We start from the raw sequence: 20,567 nt of genomic DNA, 5'->3' as shown, positions 1-20,567 counted from the left end.
ATATAGTGCATATCCACATGAGTAGTACCGCCTACACTGAAATGTATGAGTTTTGTGTACAAAAAGGCCATTCATTTGTACTTGCCTTTCAGTGGTGATTGGTGAAGTTTTAAGATGGTGGGGAACCAGACTCCTCCTTAAGAAACTACTCTACCCTTTAATTCTGCTGCCACCATCTTCTGACCTATGGCATCTGTCTGCTTACCCTCATCTACTCAGCCCTATTCAATAAAGTGTTTACATACAATACAAAGAACCCAATACAATAAGGACATACCCAATAGAATAGAGATTGAAATCAGAATTAGCTCTGTCCTCGGAATCACATCCTCAACTTTTTTCAACTTTTGTCTTAGGTCTCAGATACAGAGTGACTGAGCTCTTTAAAGAAGATGGTGCGCACTGGGCATTTTCTCTAGGCATTCTTGTCTTTGTTTATAGACAACATACAAAATATTTTTGAATAAATTCCCTTCCCCCTTTTTAATCAAACCATAGTCAGACACTGAGGCTATTGGGAAAGAAAAAAAGATAGTATACACTTACATATGGCAGAGGCCCAGAGCAGATGCTGCTTAGCCCTCTCTGTGCTATTTCAAAGACGACTTCTTGCTTCTCTCTTATGTGGACACTGTAACCCTACTTCCCAGTGCTATGAGGCAATGGTGGCCACCAAATGGAGAGGCCAATAGCATGCATCCATTCATTCATGGGTAGGTGGCTCTGCAGCCTGGTTGGCAGCTCAAAGGGAGGACCCTGAAATTCCTTCTTAAAGGAGACTAGACATGTGCAAAACGTTCTTAAACAGGGCAGATTTCAAATCTGTCCCATATTTTGACATGCCTAATTTCTCAAAATAAAGTTTCTCCACCAATGGGGGATGAGTCCTTCCTGCAGAACTGAAGCCTATCACAGAATTAAAGATCCAGCCATTTTGCACACAAGTAGTAAATGGCTGGGGTATGTTAATAAGATGTTTTCCATATTATTTTAGCTTACCCCTCCTTCCACAGAAACAAAATATTTTTATACTATTGCAATTCCCTAAGTGCCCTTATCAACAAGCATTGACTGCTTTCCCTTCAGATCATATGTTCAAATCATATCCCTAAAGTACTCCTGCAATGAATGCAATAACAATGTTGCTCTGAGAGAATACAGTTATAACTCTATAGTGTGTTAGTGTAATTGCTAACACTTGTTTAGATCTAATAATCTAATTGTATTTTTCCTTCTCTTATCTAACCTACTTCCTCATAGCAGTAAATGTTATAGCATCCATGGTTGGCTGCATTTGTAGCCTCCCACAAAGCAGCAAAGGTTCAGTTACTCACAATTCCTAATGTAGGGGATGGGATATTGAATGCATCATCTGTTCACGTGGAACATCCATGTGGAACTGTCCTATTCCTTTTTTATCTGTGATTTTGGAAAAGGTAGAAGAAACAACATTTTTATCTCTTAGTCAACCAATCAAATAGTTCAACTAAATCAATATTTGCTGGTCATTTCCAATCACATTGTATAGATTATATCCATGAATCACCTGAAGGTGACCTTGTTATTCTCACAATTTGTAGACGGAAATCTAAATAAAATAAAAAAAAAAAAATATATGGGATTCGCTTTGAGTGGAAAATTCATTTTGTAGCTCCTCCTATCCGTTTGCAATAAACTCCAAAATGTGCTTACTCCATAGAGCATTTTCTAATTGTGGCCCTCTTAGCCCTGCTAATTGTGGCCCTCTTGCTTTTGCTTCCATATATTATAGTAACTTGTGTCTTTATCCATCAGCGTGATCATATTCAGGAAGTGGGGAACATGTCCAAACACTGTAATCTACTGCTTTCAGGCTGTAATGTAATATTGGATATGCCTAAATCGGCTGCATTTTGCATTTGAAATAAGACGAATATTTCATGTCTTAGCAGCACACATTTTTCCATTCAGACTTTATGTGTGTTTTCCTTTCCAATAACACTAAATGACTTGACCTCTCAGTAAATGGTTTTTCTTCAGAGGGGAGAACGGAGAATGAATCCATATAAAAGCATTGGATGCTGGAAGCGAAATCAGCATGGTCTTTCTGCACTCCTCCGATAAACAGTGTACCCTTGAAGCCAACGGAATCCATTAACCTCAAGACCTGTATCTTTTCACATTGTTCTTTTTAGCTGTCATGTCCATACAATTTATTACTGTACAGGACTGTCCCAACCAAAGACCAACTCTGATTATAGGCCACACCCTTATATTGTGTTTTTTTTTCTAATGACAAAAGTTATTTTTGCCCGTTTTCTTCAGGTTCAGTTTCAGTTTCTTTCTACATTATATTTTTTTCATTATCTGTAATTATCCCATTTACCTCTTGTAAGAGACATTTTAGTAACTATAACCATTTATGCTTCTTGTAAAGATGATTCTATATATAATATATATAGAGATCTAGTGGAGAAAGGGACACTCCAGGTACCAAAACACCTTTTATGCAATTTATAACTTTTGGCATAAATAGCTGTATTTTGTGCATGCCCAATTTTGTATAGTTTTGCAAAACAAAATACAAAGATGCCTTGCAACATTCTACTTACCGTATTTATCGGCGTATAACACGCACTTTTTCTCCCTGAAAATAGGGGGAAAATGATGGGTGCGTGTTATACGCCGATATCCCATATTTACTTACCTGTCTTGAAGCGTGGGCCGGTGTTCAGCGCGCACCGCGGTACTGGAACTTAAATTTCAGGTTCCGGTTTCCGGCGGGACTGAAAGGAAGTGTGCACACTATTGTGTGCACACTTCCTTTCAGTCCCGCCGAAAACCGGAACCTGAAATTTAAGTTCCAGTACCGCGGTGCGTGCTGTGAAGCCGGCCCACGCTTCAAGACAGGTAAGTAATTATGGGACAAGAGGGAAAGTGCACTAGGGGACACTATGGAAGGGGGGGGAAGAATACTATGGAAAGGGGGGGGACACTATGGGAGGGGGTGGAGAATACTATGGGAGGGGGTGGAGAATACTATGGAAAGGGGGGAACACTATGGGGGGGAGAATACTATGGGAGGGGGGGAGAATACTATGGGAGGGGGGGAGAATACTATGGGAGGGGGGAGAATACTATGGGAGGGGGTGGAGAATACTATGGGAGGGGGTGGAGAATACTCATGGGATGAGGGGTGGAAATTTCCTGGAATTTCCTTCTGAAAATGAGGTGCGTGTTATACGCCGGTGCGCGTTATACGCCGATAAATACGGTATTAACCTTACCTCTATTGCCCACATCCCTGAATCTAAAATACAATTTTCTTGCTGATTTTAGCATAGAGGTAAGTTGTTGACTTGCACAAGCCCATCATTCATAATTTTTTCAATGACTTAAATATAATGTTTGGCTGTGTGTGATCTATGATCTACATTGATCTATATGAGAATTTGATAAATATGCAATTTCATGCATGCACATTAATTTCCCCATTAAAAGCCAGGGGAAAGATGGGACTGAATGAGAGATTTCAGCTAGTTCCTGGTTTCTATGAAAATGGAGACAGATCAGTTTCTAGAGAAAACTGTCAAAAGGGACATAATGTTCCGGACGTTCAGACTGATCTATTTTATAAGTTTTAATATTAGATTTACTAAATATAATTTTCTCTCTATAATACATTAAAACGGTCCCTTTAACAAATTTACACTTTTGTGGGTAGTCAGTGTTACTTAAAGAAATTAAACACAGAGCACAGGCTACTGAGCTGAGCAAGGTCACTGCATTTGGCGTGCCTAGACTACAAATCACTCTTAATGCAAATGTTAAAAATCGTTTCACAGTCAATAAGTTGTTTAACCTATTGTTTCCTGAATACCTGCTTTGTTTAAAATCTAGACATGAAGAAATAGTGCAACCAACAAGACTAAACTTCTAATTGCCGATTATAAGCTAATAAAACGAATAATGACTAATAAAGAATATACATTCAATTTCTAGATATTTAAAGTCTACATATATAGCCTAAAATATGAATTCACATTATTGTGAATAATGTTGATTACATCTGTCTAGCCCTTTCTCGTAACACTGTATATGAACTGACAGATAATGGGCCAACATTGCGTGAACTATCTACAGCGTAAAGAAGAACCAGGAGACCTGGAAGTGATGGCATAGCCGCCACATACAGTGGCGTACATACCAGGGTCGCAGGGGTCGCGGCTGCGACCGGGCCCGGCCCACCAGGGGGCCCGGCCGCCCCTGCGACCCGGTATGTACGCTCTCCGCCAGCCTCTTCTCCTGGGGGGCCCAGGAGCCGGCCACCTCCGGGCCCCCCGAGGCTGGCCCTGCTTACACCCGGCGGCCGGCTGGTGCGCGAGGGAGCACTCTCCCCTGAGTGCTTCCTCTTCAGCTCCCTCGCGCACCGCACTGATACAGGAGCCGGAAGATGACGTCATCTTCCGGCGCCGGTATCAGTACGCGGCGCGCGAGGGAGCTGAAGAGGAAGCACTCAGGGGAGAGTGCTCCCTCGCGCGCCCGCAGGACCAGCCAGCCCCCCAGGAGCCCAGCAGCACCACTGGACCCCAGGGAATCCCCTCAGCACTCCAAAGGTAAGGAGGCTGGGGGGATTAAATAAAAAAAAAAACATGTGTAAGTGTGTGTGAGTGTTAGTGTGTGTGTGTGAGTGTTAGTGTGTGAGTGTGTGTTAGTGTTAGTGTGTTAGTGTGAGTGAGTGTTAGTGTGTGTGTTAGTGTGTGTGTGTGAGTGTGTGTTAGTGTTAGTGCGTGTGAGTGTTAGTGCGTGTGAGTGTTAGTGCGTGTGAGTGTTAGTGTGTGTGTGAGTGTGTGTGTGAGTGAGTAAGTGTTAGTGTGTGTTAGTGTGTGTGTGTGTTAGTGTGTGTGAGCGTTAGTGTGTGTGTGTGTGTTAGTGTGAGTGTTTGTGTTAGAGTGTGTGCTAGTGAGTGTCAGTGAGTGTGTTACTGTGTGTGTCTGTTACTGAGTGTGTTTGTGTGTGTGTGTGTGTTAGTGAGTCTGTTTGATGTCTGTTAGTGAGTGTGTGTTTGTCAGTGAGAGTGTATGTTTTGTAAGTGAGTGTGTATGTATGTCTGCCGCTGAGTGTGTCTTTGTCAGTAAATGTGTGTGTCTGTTAGCTAGTGCGTATGCATTTGTTCGTGAGAGTGTGTGTGTGTGTGTGTCTTCAGCACTTACCTTTCTCCAGCGCCGGACTCCCATGGCGCTGGGGATCCCTCCGCCTCTCAGCTCCGAATGCGCATGCACGGCAAGAGCCGCGCACGCATTCAAACCGCCCATAGGAAAGCATTACTCAATGCTTTCCTATGGACGTTCAGTGTCTTAAAATGGCGGAAGCGCCTCTAGCGGCTGACAGTGAGACAGCCACTAGAGGCTGGATTAACCCTCAGTGAAACATAACAGTTTCTCTGAAACTGCTATGCTTTCAGCTGCAGGGTTAAAACTAGAGGGACCTGACACCCAGACCACTTAATTGAGCTGATGTGATCTGGGTGTCTGTAGTGGTCCTTTAAGTGTGTGTGCATCTGCATGCAGTGGCGTACATACCGCGGTCGCAACCCCTGCGACCAGGTGCCCGCCGCCATGTGTTGCTGCCCCGGCCCGCGCAGAGTAAGCGCGAGGGGGGGGGGCCCACGGATCAATTTTCGCACCGGGGCCCCATGGGTCATGTGTACGCCACTGGCCACATATGTCAACATCATCAAGTCTGGATGAAATTACATGAAGAGTCAAAAGCAACGGAGGTTGCCTAATTTTACAGAACTGTGGAGAACTGTGGTTAGTTCTCTAAGATGTTTGGAACAACCTACCTTCGATTTCCTTAAAAAATGTTGTTCAAGTATACCTACAAGAATTGATGCTGTTTAAAGACAAAGGCTGAACATACTAAATAAAGATTGGATTTAAAATTTTCTTCTGTTCACTGACTGCGCATTTTGTTAATTGGTAAAAAAAAATAGATTATTACCATTTCTTTTCACACTTTTGCACAGTAGTTTATATACTACAAATATAGAGAAAAGTTCATTCTATACACTGTGCTAGTGAAAACGTGAGGGATGTATAGAATGTATTGATTAAATACTACTCTTACTTTAAGTTTTCTCCTGGGCTGATCTGTGGCAATGAGCGGACCCACACATTCCATTAACGTATTTGACTCAACCCCAGAAGGCAATGCAAGCACTGTTTGTGGGTGGGTGCTCAATTTACCGGCAGAGCTGGATTTTTATATTGCTATGGTAATGGCAAAGATATAAACTGGAATCTTAACATAAAATCTATCATCTTAGCATTTGCAGGCACAAAACATGTATGACATTTTATCATCTTTAAAGTGCCACACTGTCATTACTGTATGACAGATGCACTTTAATGCAAATGGTTTGTAAAACAGTCATACTACACTGCATGGAATGTTCCCAATTCATTTCTGCAGAATTACTTTTTTCAGTACTCTGTAAGCTGAGTCACTCACTGAGGGCTCTATCTTCTAAACAATGAGTTTAGGCATGTTGAGATCTGAGTTAGAGCATTTAGCACAAAAAAAGCCAAGTCAAAAGAATTAAAGATTTTTTTTTTCAACTGTTCTGATTTGGTTTCAATCTTGTAATTTACTATAATTTATTTAGTGAAAATACTCGGATTATCATAGTACACTTTTAAACTACGTACATTATTATTATTATTATTATTATTATTATTATAACATTAGCAATGCTTCAAATGTACTAAAACAGATTTATTTGGCAGTTAACTTTTCATTACTATAAAAAGCATAAGAAAACTATAAAGTGGGTTAGCAAACATTCAAGCAGTTTGACATTTTCACTTTCCTGTATTTAAAACATATATTGTCATATAACATTTACAGATAAAACATGCTCTTCCTTTCCTAATGTTGTTCTTAATATCAGTATTTTGACATTCATATTTCTAGAATTTAGAACTGGAGAACTTGTTTCTGAGCAGAATGTGTTTTGAGAGAGGAGGGCTTCACTTCATGTGACAGAGTTAATAGAAGTCTATTTAATTGTAAACCAAACATAGAAGTCAAGTGTTTGTTTAAAAATATGACCCCCTTCACAAGCAAAAACTTGCATACACAATTTTAAAGCTATACTCTGCATCTTGTATATTTGAGTGTGACAAAATGTGTTTATTGCCCTTGGGAGTTAGAGCTACCAGTGGAGGCCCTATGTCAATGTACTTACTGGTGGGCAGATATAAAGATCTCCCAGACTGGCTGTGCACCTGCTCACAGTAGTGAGAGAATTTGTATTCTCCTTCTCCAGTGGATATAGATAACCGTGTGTGCTCCCACATAGTTCTAAACTGGGAGAGAATTTTACAGTGATCTGCACCAGCACCAACCAGGGAACTGGAAACATTGCCTTTTTCCCTGCCCAAAAGTAAGTAGGAGGAAGGAAAAATAGGTTTTAATTTCACTGCTGCAATGCACAGGGAGCTTGAACACAGAAACACTGCTTCCTCACACACAATGACCCCAGCGCAAATAGCAACTCCCCCACACACAGTCACACTCTTAAACACCGTCACCCCCACAAACATACAGTAACCCACATATAGCAAACCATCTGAGCACACACAATCATCACCTACACACCTACAGTAAATCACCCTACCATACATAGTCACCCTCAAACACACACAGTAAGCCACCCACACGATAACATTCCTTACACAAATACACAGTAATCCCCCAAACACACAGTCATCCTTCCAACACATGCAGTCACACACAGTCACACTCCTACACACTGTCACCCCAACTACAAACATAGAGGCTCACAGACACAAATATACATACTCACAGACAAACAGATACATAAATGTTCCAGAGACACCCAACCAGGTATTCACATTCACATTTACACACTGCAAGATACACAAAATCAGATTAGTTTGGGGAAGCTTGTTGCTAATTGAAGCACGGGAAGTTCTTCTCAAATTAAACTTCTGAGCAGAGACCAGTTTGAAGTCAAAGAAACTCAATTCCTAGAATGTACAGAAAGCAGGGTCCATGCAGTTTGCAACTCTCCTCACACCTACAGGTTTAAACTTTTCCTATTCATGTTTAAAAAGTTTTTACATTTATAAAGCATTTTTAGCAATTTTTAATAAAATATTGTTTGAGTATATATTTAAATAATGTAAACGAATGCATCTAAAATTAGTCTGTATTTCTTCTAATATTACTGTAACTTTAATTTAGTACTCCCCTGAGAGGAAAAATAGTTGTTCCTTAAACATTAAATGAAACAAATATATAAATTACAATATCTCATAAGAGAGTGAGAGAAAATACAGCCACGTATTATCGGAAAATAATCACACTGAGGGATTGTGAAGAGAGTCAAAAAAAAATAAAGAGTTTTATAAAGGCCTACTGGGTAATTCACTAAAATGGGATCGAAATAGTTCAGTAGGGAAAAATTATCTGTCAGTTACGCTTCGAATTTGGCTATTTTGATCTTAAATTTGAAATTCAGTATGAATTCTCTTTACTAAATATCCCTGACAGTTTTAAGCCTTTTGAGTTTGGGTGCGTAATAAAAGAAAGCCTTATTTAAGAGGTTTGTGCTGAATAATTTTGATATATTTTTTATGCATTACTGCAACAGGTTTTTGTGAACTGGGAAGTCTCTGTCATTTTGTCCACTTTCTTCATGTATTTTTATCATAACAAAAATAGACCAAATGTCAAGTGGTTTATGAAGGCCTCCAGAGATGATAATGTATGCCTTTAATGCGCATTTCACTGTTCAGGACTACACAATAAACTCTTAATTTTAGTGGATTTAATTCAAATGGCAAAACTGATTTGGAAAAAACATCCTGTCCCAGCCAGCATTAGTCACGGTTTAGCTATTCTACCCACAGTTTTGCAATACAGATTTCAGTTGCTAAAATGTGGGCTTTAGTGAATAAACCTAAGTTATGTAATTTTAAATAAATCAGACCACTGTTATCTATAGGATCTATTTTTTTTTTAAATGTTTCCACATACAAGAAAAATCAAACAAACAAGAACACACAAAGACTCCTATACATACACATATTCATATATGACTAACACACACAGAAACATGCACACACACAGACTCATATACATACACTTAAAGGAACACTATAGGATCAGGAACAAAACATGTATTCCTGACCCTATAGTGTTAAAACCACCATTAAAAGGTCAGAAAACGTTCTTTATTTCCAGTGCCTCACGGGTCCGCTGGCAGCAGGCCCCATTCCCTATCCGCCTCCTTGCTGACATCAGAATTTATGATTTTTAGCCAATCCAATGCTTTCTCATGATTTTTAGCCAATCCAATGCTTTTCCAAAGCATTGGATTGGCTAAAATCAGCAAGGCGGTGGAATGGGGTAGGACCTTTATATTTGGGGGTAGGTATCCTGTTTGGGGTTAGGTATCCTTTATATTTGTCTCACTATAGACTGAGGAAAACTGCAGGTATATCTGTTGACTTGGCCTAAAATGCATGGCAGGTTCTCTCTGAGACTATTGATTTAAAAATTATACGCAATAGCTTCCAAAATGAATTAATAAAAAAAAATACAAAAAATACAGCCTTCATCTGTAAGTTGTCAGCATAAAACTTGCACACAAAAAAAATGGAAAGTAACTGCATTGAGAGATCTGGGACCAAACTCAGGAGAAGCTCTGCGCGTGGGTGGCTGGGTGAAACAAATCTGAATGTAATATTTTATTCTAGCTCTTCCATGGAAGCTCAAATTCATCACTAGACTTGCTAAATAAGCCTTGTAATCATTACCTACAAAACAAGCACAATAGTAGTTGCAAAGCTCTGTCACAATCATTCAATCAAGAGCTGGAGAACAGAGGAATGATCAGAGGGTTAACTTGCCATCTATTAAAGAAAGTAGAAATAATATGGAAAAATAAAATGATTTATGAACATATTGAAATTGGTTTTGCATTGCTCCCCCCCCTACTTCATATACTGCATATCGGTTTAGATTAACCATGACATAGCCTAGTAATGGCCAGTCTTTGATACTGCAGTTTTCTGTACATAATTTCTTATGATGCCCAGCTATCCGTATGATTAACTGAGCCCTACGTAAAATGTAGAACAAGGCTACTGTGGTATCAAAGGTTCGCAATCACTGACATAACCTATGATTTGTCATGCTAATCTAATTAAAATAATTGATTTGTAATTAATTTATAACCTATGACAGTGATTGATAATTCAAGTAAGCAAAGCGGTCATGGATAATGAGACTCACAATAAAATACCTATTGTTTTTATAAGGTAGAGAACTATATATAAAAAGTAATAATAAAGAAAACTAAACTGACACAATGATCTTTTTAAAGCGGACATCTACTGACATATACAGCAGTTTAACGCTACAGAACAAGGTAAGAAAAAGGGAAGGGGGATATAAAACTTTTTTTTAAATTAAAATAAAATCTTTATATTTTGCCCCTCCCCCCCCCCACCTCCAGATAATTTAGCATTATATAACCCACCATAGTAGTACACTGCACCCCCTCCACAAACTGCACCTCTACACATACTGGGCCCCTGACAAACATTGCACTGCACGCCTATCACACAATGCACCCCTTATATACACACTGCACCACTTGCACGCATACTAGATCCTGATAAACAATCTGGATCCACTACGCACACTAGATCCCCTATATTCAAACACACACTACATTCCCTATACATACTATATACTATACCACCAATACACACGTGTTGCATTCCCAATACACACACTGCAGCACCTATACAAACACCTTCTCTACAGCACTGAGTCACCCACTACAACCCCTAGCCACACATATTAGCCTACAAACAGAACACAACTAAAATCAACTAGTCTACGCAAAACACCACACCACAATCAGCTCACTCTACAGATACACAATCCCACATGCAGCCTCCATACAAATGCACAATACAATTTTCTGGCCCTTTTGTCCTCTGGTATCCCACTGGAGACACCAGAGACACGTCACTAGCATACACGTGTCTTTAAATCCGTTAGCGCTACACAGAACAAATACATGTTCCTTTTCTCATGCAAAACCTCTTCAAGAAGAACATTGAACCTCCATGCTCACCTTGAGGGGGAATGATGATACCACCCCCCACAGGCCCCACCACCCTCCAATTGGTCCACTAAGATTATTTACCCAGTCTAGCTCTGCCATCAACAATATATCATAAAATGGAATGTCCCCTTATTAGACGGTTTCATCTCATTACACCTCTCTGACTGCATATTGGAGCTGGATAATTGTGCTAAACCAGAACAGTCTGTGCAATGACGATATACATTATCTCATTAAAGAGAAGAATGTAATATATTCCAACTTACAGCCATACCTTGTTTAAAGCCTTTTAAAATATAATCTTTGATTTTAAATTAACAAAAAAAGCTCATGTGAGTTTCATAACAATGCAACTAAGCTTTCAAAATATGCCTGCAAATGCCAGCAAAATACTTTCACTTACGTTTTCAAATTATTTCTACAAAAAAAACATTTTTTTTTTAAATAAAGTATTCACTCAGTAAAATAAACACTGATAATGGCATTACAGAAAAAAAAATCCCAAGTGAGACACTGACAATACGTAGATAGGGGGTGCAGATTTTAGGGTATCATGTAGCAAAAAATTAAATTTGATATACGTGTAAAATAGTGCTGATTGTGTGTTGTCCCCCGTGTTACGACTTTTGATAAATTACCATGATTGTCTGACCACATAACCTCATTGCTCAGTATTAAATACCAAAGGAGCTTTCTTATCCTTTAAAAACCTTCCAACTTTTTTAAACTGATCTCCCATTTCCTAAACAGGTGGCAAAACAGAAACAGAACAAAATATGGTTTATTTTAGAATAACAGTGTTTTATGTATAAACTAAAGACAAACAAATACACAATTATATGTAAATATATAATGCACTTTATATTTACTTATACTTAAAAGAGGTAAATCAGCAAAAAATAAATAAATGTATCCTTGTACCCTGAACATTCTGTATTGTACAACAAATGCAAAAATATTGAAATTAATGTAAAGTGAGTTTGACAAACGAACTTAACAAAGATGAGAGTTTTATTACCTGTCATGCCTTTAGAAGGATCTCAGCATTTGTTTGTTTGAATTGAACCACTAAGTGTTATGATGCAGAACTACTTGTTATCTCACTGACTGACCATATCGTATCCAGAGGCAGTTTATAAATAATCTAGTGTGGGACAGTTCTGTAGCCGTAATGAAAATAATACTGTTTTAGAGAGTGTATTCTTCTCAGTGGTTATCTGTCCATGTAACCTGCAAGCTGCCACTTTGTAAGATTTCCGTAGAAACCTCCAATACAAATTACTGGCACCTCTCAATTTTCCTGCTGAGTATCGACTAGGATGGCAGACCTACCTCTGCTATAATGGCAAGTTATAAGGCAAAGGGTCCTAGGAATATACTCTACATGTCTCCTTCACAGTCTCTCAATACAGCCATATCACTGCAGGGCTACGCAAGCACTATGCAATGGAAGAAATCAGGTGCACCACTTAATAACATATCTGTCACTTCACTAATAGCCAGATTCTCTAGATCATATGACAGCTGTAATCCTACGCTGTGTTGTGATTCCTTTCATTGCACCAAATAAAAGATATGTTTTATGCTTTGTTGCATATTAAATATTGACTTTGAAAATAATATTGTATATATTATTATTTTTAGCTATTTATTTTTTGGCAAATCTAATAATTGCAAGTAAATATTTACACAACCATCAAGTATAAATGTGGACTCAATCACAAACCCAATCAAGCTCATCAAACAACATGTGCATTTGTAAACATAACATGTTCAATAAAGGTACATTTATATTTTACTGCATTCATTAATAAACTAGCAAGGATGTATTCAAAGTAAATCTGTTTTTCAACATTTGCTTAAAGGGACATTATAGTCACCAAAACTACTTAAAGGGCCACTATAGTCACCCAGGCCATTTCAGCTCAATTAAGTGGTCTGGGTGCAAAGTCCCCCAGGTTTTAGAGAAGTGTTAATATAACCTCTAGTGGCTGTCTTTCCCGACGCTCAATGCAAAAATCACATTGAGCACGCAGAACGTCCATTGGAAAGCAGTGAGACATGCTTTCCTTTTCAAATAATTTTTATTAAAGTTTTACATATTTGTATAACAACAAGAATATAAACATTGTATTGGGGGTAGGAAGGGAAGGGGAACTTGGAAATGGAAGAGAATAACCATCCAGTATTAAAATAGGCATAACAGTGTATATGGCAAAAAAAATAAAAATAATAATAATAATATGTTTTTACATCAATGCACTTTAATAACAAATATGTCAAAGACCATATGCTGTTTTGATTTTTTCTTCCCACTTATCCCAATTGTATTTTAATATTGGGAAACCACGCATATTAGCTCTATGTGATAATTCGTGTGCCTTGTTTTCTAGAATCAAATTAAAAACTTCCCTGAGAGATGGCACATCTTGGGACTTCCAATGTCTAGGTAAACAGGATGTAGCAGCGATCAAAATGTGACCTATGATTATTTTGTCTGATCTATTAATGGACTCCGGGAGTTTTTTAAATAAGGCTAGTTCCGAGGTTAAAATGCTAATGGTTCTGTCCACTTTAATAATTAGGTCGTGAATCAATTTCCAATATTTAGTTAATTTAGGACAGAACCACCAAATATGGGCCATATTGCCCACACCCCCACAATCTCTCCAACACCGGTCAGAATACATATTGTTCATGTTGTGCAATCTAGACGGGGCCAGGTACCAACGATATAAAATTTTATAATGATTTTCAAAGTGGTCGGTGCAATACGAAATACCTTTTAAAGCTTTGAAAAAACCGAACCATTCTTCTAAATCGTACTGGGCACCCAACTCCGTCTCCCATGACAACATGTGTTTTAATTTAACTAGGGGCTTGGCGTTATAAAACGAGTAGCATAAGGATATCATGCCTTTACTAGTGGGGCTGCATAAAAAAGCTTTCTTTAATGGAGACATCTCAAGCGTTTTATAGTTTTTATCCGTTTCAGGTACCTTATATAGTTCTTTCAATTTGTCAATGATTACCTTACAATCCAACTCACATACATTCGTTAATCCATACTTAAGTTTCAATTTTTCCAAAGAAAGAATAGCATTGCCGTGAAAAAAATTGTCAAGATTAGTTATAGAGCATTCCTTCAACAGTTCTATTTTTAAGGATGGAATATAATCTTTCAATAACTCAATAGGCATTGCTCTATATAGGCTGGGAGAATGATCATTTTTAAAAACAATATCTCAGGCCTTAAGTGTAGTCTTGGTAGATAAAAATAACTTTGTAATTCCAGGTCTTTTCGTAGTATTTAACCAGGGTAATTCTGACAATCTAACCGGTAAAATTTTTGATTCTTCTATTTCCATCCATCTGGGTTTATCAACCTGATTATTAAAGCTCACAGCCACTGCAGCGTTAGTGGGGAAATAATATTTGCGGATATCGGGAACACCGATACCGCCATTCGATTTGTGGTGCTGCAAGGAAGTGCACTTCACTCGAGTAGGCTTATTCCCCCAGATGAACTTCATCATTGTCGAGTGAACTTTATTAAAAAATGATAATGGGATGGACAAAGGGATGGTCCTAAAAAAATATAGAATTTTTGGTAGCATCGTCATTTTAACAGATGCGACCCTCCCCAGCCAGGAAAGTTCCATTCCGCCCCATCTCTCCATCTCCTTTTGTAGGTCCGACCATGCTTTCCTCAAGTTGTGATTATGCATATTTACCAAATTTTTGCATAAATTAATGCCAAGGTATTCCATGTAGTCAGCTCTCCAATCAAATAAATATAATTTCTTAAGGGCAATGGTTTCCGAATTTTTAAAATGAAATGGAAGGGCCTGAGACTTAGACTTGTTTAATTTGTAGTACGATATCTCGCCAAATTGAGTTAAAATGTCTTTGAGGTGGCTCAAAGATTCTTTTGGGTTTTTGACAGCTAGAATTATATCGTCTGCAGGCCAATTTTTTGAGCGAATTCTTTAACAACAATTCCTGCAATTTGTGGGGTTGTTCTAATTAGTTCAGCCAGGGGTTCTATTGCTAAAACAAATAGAATTGGAGATAAAGGGCACCCCTGTCTTGTCCCATTGGTTAGAGAAAACGTTTTGGATGTGAAACCGGAAGCTGAGACATGGGCGAAAGGTGCACAATATAGCGCCTTAATTGCTGTGATAAAGGATGATGGTATGTTGAATCTTTCTAACGTTCTCCATAAATATCCCCAATGTATCCTGTCAAACGCCTTCTCTGCGTCTAGAGATAGAAGCAATGAAGGCGTTTTGGTCATATTGATGTGCTGAATCAAGTTTATGAATCTTCTAGTCCCATCGGGCGCCTGTCTATCCTTTACAAAACCCACTTGATCCTTATTTATTAGCAATGGGATTAATTTGGTTAATCTATTTGCGAGAACTTTAGAATAAATCTTTGAGTCATTATTGATTAGAAATGGGTCTAAAATTGTGGCATCTATCAGGAGTTTTTCCCGGTTTTGGCAAGGTGACTATTCGTGCGCACAAGGACTCCTCTGGCATCGTTCCCCCGTACTTATAGGAATTGAATAATTTGGTCATGTGGGGAATTAAAATTTCTTGAAAAGTTTTATAGTATAAAATAGTGAATCCATCGGGACCAGGGGCTTTTCCGGATGGCATACGTTTAATCGCCTCAGCTATCTCTTTTGCTGATATTTCACATTCTAAGCTCTCTAAGTGTCCTGGAGACAGCCGAGGCAATGTCACTCTGTCTAAAAATTTATCAATGGTTGTTGCAGAAGGCTGGGTAAGGTTCGAATCACATTCTAAATTATAAAGTTTACTATAATACTCTGCAAACATGTCACTGATTTTAGTAGGATGAAACACTTTTCGCCCCTGATCATCAAGTAAATACGCTATTTTTGATTGTGCATTCACATGCCGGAGTTTGGATGCCAAAAGAGTAGAGGCCCTGTTGCCTTTTAAGTAAAATGTTTTCCTGAGACGTCTCACCATAAGAGATATACGATCTAAATTAATTTTGTTAATTTTAGCCTTAATTTCTGCTATCATTGCTGATAGGGAAGACGAGGGACCAAATTTATTAGCCTGGTTCAAATTGTACAGTTCTTTTTCCAATGTTCTTAAATTATTGCTATTAAGTTTCTTCAGGTGAGACGCTCTAGAAATAAAATGACCTCTTAACACAGCCTTATGCGCATTCCAAGACACCTCGCCAGGAACCTCGGGTGAGGCATTTTCCAAAAAATAATAGCTCAAGGCTTTCTCCGTCAATGATCTGTTCACAACATCGTTTAATAAATAATCGCCTAATTTCCAGGATCTATTCGGGGCTGAAGTAACAATTTCATCAATATGCATTATGATTGGAGCATGGTCAGACCAGTTAATGTCTAAGATATCAGATTTCAAGATGTGCGGGATTAAAGCGCTCTGGACCATAAACCTGTCCAGCCTGGAATACATATTTTTAGATACAGAATAATACGTAAAATCTCTTTCATTCTCATGCATCAGTCTCCAGGAATCATATAAACCACATTCAATCATGTATCTGGAACATTTGTTTGCTAATCTGTCGCTGTCCCCTCTATGTTGTTGATCATTGTCTTCCCTAGCGTTATCCAATTCACCGTCCATAACAAAATTCGTATCGCCACACATTACCAAGCTGCCTCTCACATTCTCATTCACTAAGTCCATCAATTTCCTAAAGAACTGCAACTGACCGGTGTTGGGAAAATACATGTTCACTATAGTATATTCAATAGTGTTAAGTGAACCTATCCATATTAAATACCTCCAGTCATCATCCGTCATTACTTTGTTCGTCGAACATGCTACATTCCTGTGGAAGAAAATCGATGTACCTCTAGACTTGGATTTATAAGTGCTATGATATTGGACTGGGAAAAGCTTTGACATAATCTTATGTGTTTTATCATTTTTAAAATGCGTTTCCTGTACACAGATGACATCTGATTTGTTGGATTTTGCTTCTTTGAATAGTAAGCGTCTTTTGTGGGCGGTGTTCAGGCCTCTCACATTAAATGACATTTTAAAACCATAATTTATGGAACAGCAATGCTTGATAAAGAGTAAAAGAACATTCAACTTTGAGAGTCCGAACAACCGCCTTCCAATAAAGAAACATCCAACAATACTGTCACAACAAACTCAAGATGTGTACATGTGTGTACAGGAATAAATAAACAAATTTGTGCAAGTCGCTGATGCCACATAATATGCATTTTTGTATGAGGCATTTCTGTGATTCGTGGTCTGGAAACATTTCTACCAAATTTTAAAGGATGGATGGTCAAAGAAAATAGAAAAATAAAAATATCAACGGGGTACAAAAAACTTGGGTATATACCCCTATCAGGGGAAATAAACAAACAGTGAAAAAGGGTCATGAGGGAGAGCAAAAAAAGTTTATCCATCTCAGGGTATTAGGCCCAGGTTGGGGGGAGAGAAGGCTGCTGGATACAAGGGGAGCAATATAAATAAACAAAAAAAAAAGATAAAACAAAGAGGCAGCTGTAAAATATGACATTTGAAAGGACAAAAATCACAGAACAATAAAAAAAAAAATATTAAAATGAAATATGAAATGATATATAAAAAAAACAAGGGACCATAAAATAATATTGATTGTAAAAATTTGGAAAGATTTAAGTGGTCAAATCGGTTTCTGAAATAAACCGTTAAGTCGCATGTCAAATAATCATTGGTGTGCAAACTCTAAGGACAGTCATAACCAGGAGAAACAAGTCAAAATTCAAAGTAATCCCGCTAAATCTCCAGACTGGAGCAGGACTCGAAAGCCTGTTGCAGAGATAAAGTTTTCTCAGAACCAAGCCATAAAAATCAATAGAGAAAAAAAAAAAAAAATCATGAAAATAAACGTGTATATATATAAAAAAAAATCCTTAGTGAAGATAGGAAGAACATCTTAACTTGAAGTGTCGAACGATTTACGACCGTGGAAAATGAAGACTGTAGCTCTATGAACTGGAAACTCAGGAAGTGTCCGATTTGCTTCTCTTGCTGGCCTGCAGAGGAGTAGATGGCGAGAGTCTATGAGGCGATACCTGACTTCTATTCATGGATTGGATGAGTTCCATTCCTTCCTCAGGCGACGTGATTATGAAATTCCTGCCATCCATGCAGAAAAGGACTTTAACCGGGAATCCCCATCTATATCTTATCCCTCTTCGTCTTAGATCCGCGGTAAAAAGTTGAAATTCTTTGCGTCGCCTCATTGTTTGGGCAGAGAAGTCTTGGAAGACCTTCATACCGCTGTAGTCCCCCGTGAGACCTGACGTGCGTACTGCACCCAGAAATTCCTCTTTAATGTGGTAATAGTGAAATCTCACTATCACATCTTTGGGTGCAGCCGCAGGCGCATTACCGGGTTTAGGCAATCTATGGATGCGGTCCAGTAGCAGATCCGTATTTTTAGCAGTTGGTAGAGCTGACTTCACCATTGCCTGGAAATAACTTTGTAATTCCAGAGAGTCTATATTTTCAGGGATCCCCCTGATCCTTAGGTTATTACGCCTACTTCTATCCTCGGCGTCCGCTAACTTTTCCGCTTGTTGGTGTACTTGCTTCTGAAGCTCTTTTACAGTTTCAACCAAATCCAGGTGAGATTGCTCTTGAGAGTGCAATCTATTCTCTATTATTTCCGTCCGCTGATTAATGCCCTCCATGGCTCCATATAAAGTGTCAAAGTCTTTCTTAAAGTCGTTTTTCAGATCGACTCTCAAATCTTTAATGAGTTGTATTATCATGCCAGCTGATGGTGGCAGATCATCTGCCAATTCAGGTGGCATATTAGGATTGTAAGTCGCGGCTATAAATGTGGTGGTAGCCATATTGGAGGTGGCAGTGGCCATCTTGGGAGTGGAATACACAATGTCTGGTCTGGCAGCCATCTTTGTTGTGGCATCATGACCTTTTCTCTGTGGTAGTGCAGAGAAAGTACTTGTTTGGAGCATTTCAGCTCCTAGTTCCATATTTTGGACCTCTGGGCTTTCCATAGCCCTTACTGTGCCTTTAAAAGTTTTGGGTCGGATAGCAGAGCCCCCCCCCCCCACCGGGACCGACAACCTGGAGGCCGAGGATCCCTATGGGGAGCGTGACCTCACACTACCCTCCCCTTTACTTGCAGCCCGGTCACTTTTGTAAGTGAGCGACCGGGCTGCTCTATTCTGAGACCGCGAGCGGCTTGCTGGGTGGTCCTTGCCGCTCGCGGGAGACACAGCTTTGTGCTCCGAGCATGCTGAGTGCTCGGAGCACTCTGAGCCGCACACAGAGGTGTCGGCTAGTGCGGCCGCGGTCCCGCCGCTCTCTGAATGCTGCGAGCGGGTCGCGACCGCACAGGCATAAGTTTTAGCATGGGAGACCGGGAGGGAGGTGGGGAGGGATTTCCCCGGCGCCACCAACGATATTTTAAGCGGCAAAACCAGCCGCGAGCCAGGCTTGGAAGCAGGGGAGTGAGCCTGGGCACCCTTACTCACCCCAGCAGCTCCTGCTCCCGATTTCTTCTTTACAGGTACGGATTTTTCAGCTTTCTTCATTTTCTCCATGTTAGGAATTGTATTAACTATTATTATTTAAAGGTAGAATTTCTCCATTTCAGGTAAAATTGTCACTTTATGAATGAAATTGCCCCCCTTGTCCAGGAGCCTCTCTAAAACGTGGCCATCTAAGATGGTGGCCAAGACACGCCCCGAGACATGCTTTCCTATGGCCTTTTTTAATGCGTGCGCGGCTCTGGCTGCACATGAGCATTCGACTCCACTCAGGAGCCGACGTCGGAGGGGGAGGAAAGGTTGTAGCGGAGAGCTGATTTCCCACAGCTATTCTCCACTTAAGGTCCCAGTGAGGCTCAGGAACAAGTCAATAGTAAATCCACAAGCAGAGTTTCTAGCAGGTAAAAAGGTACATCAATATCCCAACAGCAATCCCAATAACTGGACGACACACAGTTTCAGGAGCAGAACTGACAATCTTTTATTCCAGGGTTCCTTATAAAGCATGCTCCCATGCAAGGGAGGGATTCACATCAATTAGGACAGTAGCCAATACAGTACTTGTCCCCTCCCACACATCTCCTCCCCTCAGAGTGACTCATAATCCCCTTAACTTATACAGTATTTTACCCCAAACATGGATATACCTCTAACCCAACACATAAGCTAAATATTAGGGTACCGCTAGGTAGCCCTGATCTGGGTGACTATCATATCCAAAATTCACCCAGATCGGACCAGTGGTTCGGTAGTTAGGTGGAGGGTGAAGTTTGACCGACCGCACACGGTCCGAAAAGGGTCCGAAAAGGGTTCCATGTGTTTGGGCCCTGCGGTCGGTCTCCGTTCGGCAGTAAAAACATACAATTATAT

General features: G+C 39.6%; 1 protein-coding gene across 6 annotated transcripts in view; it reads right to left on the bottom strand.

Annotated features, from left to right (window-relative positions):
• Positions 1–20,567, bottom strand: part of FGF12 (fibroblast growth factor 12) — a 527,041-nt gene that overhangs the window by 177,758 nt on the left and 328,716 nt on the right. Inside the window, exon 1 of one of the 6 annotated variants that reach the window (XM_063442789.1) lies at positions 1,335–1,417. The exons of the other annotated variants lie outside the window; for them this stretch is intronic. The gene's annotated coding sequence lies outside the window, so the exon portion shown is untranslated. Of the gene's footprint in view, positions 1–1,334; positions 1,418–20,567 lie in introns of those variants that run through there. 6 annotated transcript variants of the gene reach the window in all.

Source organism: Pelobates fuscus, chromosome 2 (genome assembly GCF_036172605.1).
Source record: "Pelobates fuscus isolate aPelFus1 chromosome 2, aPelFus1.pri, whole genome shotgun sequence".
NCBI classification, from domain to species: domain Eukaryota; kingdom Metazoa; phylum Chordata; class Amphibia; order Anura; family Pelobatidae; genus Pelobates; species Pelobates fuscus.
Note: the sequence above shows the minus strand (reverse complement) of the source record. Positions and strands in the feature narration are given on the sequence as shown.